The following is a 1,012-nucleotide window of genomic DNA, read 5'->3' on the forward strand; positions in this document are numbered from 1 at the left end:
AATTGAACTAATTCATTTTATCCATTCACTATAATTTCTTGACAAGGAGAAGGATGCTTTCTTATATATTGAATATCACAATTAAACCCTACTTTCTATCATTAGTATTTATTAGTTATCCAAATTATCTACTTATTTCAGTTGCCTATTAGTGACAGATAAGCAAATTGAACGCCGTCGTTGTAGTTGAAGTATTACTTTCTATTAAGACTTAGTCCGTAGTATTCTATTTCTCCCTGTTGGATCGATAACCAGGACTCCATTAGAGCCCTATATTACTTGAGTTATACGTATACTTGCGTTGACAAATTTGACTTTGACATTATTGAATATTATATCTATACATCTTTATTAAATCAAACAATATATATAAAGTCGCAGTCAAGATTTTGAAACCATTGTTGGAATTTAAATCTTCTAGTAGCGCCATCAAATTCTTGTAATTGTCGATTTACAAAAAGAAAAAGGTCGGTCAAGTTTTTGGCGCCGTTGTCGGAGAGAATTTTAAGAATAACAGACATATTAGAATTATTAAAAAGTTTTTACTTAAATTGCAACTTATCTATATATCTATATCTATATATTTATATTTTTAATTATATTAATGAGTACTAATTTTAAATTGTATGCGCAAATTTGGACCTGAAAATCTTATACCATACAATTCAGAATTAGAACGAACTGTTAGAAAAATTAGAAAATTAAAAAGAAAACCTAGAAATTGTGATACAATGGAAAACATTATGAACAATCAAGGAATAGAGAATGAACACTAACCTAGACCCCTAAGAGATTGTGCAAATCCTACAGCAGATGAGATTCACTTATCTATCCAAAATCCTGATGTAGCTGCTAATTCATTTGAGCTTAAACCTGCTATTATCCAAATGGTACAAAATAATCAATTTGGAGGCACACCAAATGAAGATCCTAACTTACACCTCGCTAGTTTTTTAGAACTATGTGCTACTTTTAAATATGATAGAGTCTCAAACGATGCTATTAGACTTAG

This window comes from Phalaenopsis equestris, unplaced genomic scaffold (assembly GCF_001263595.1).
Source record: "Phalaenopsis equestris unplaced genomic scaffold, ASM126359v1 Scaffold000094, whole genome shotgun sequence".
Lineage (NCBI taxonomy): Eukaryota > Viridiplantae > Streptophyta > Magnoliopsida > Asparagales > Orchidaceae > Phalaenopsis > Phalaenopsis equestris.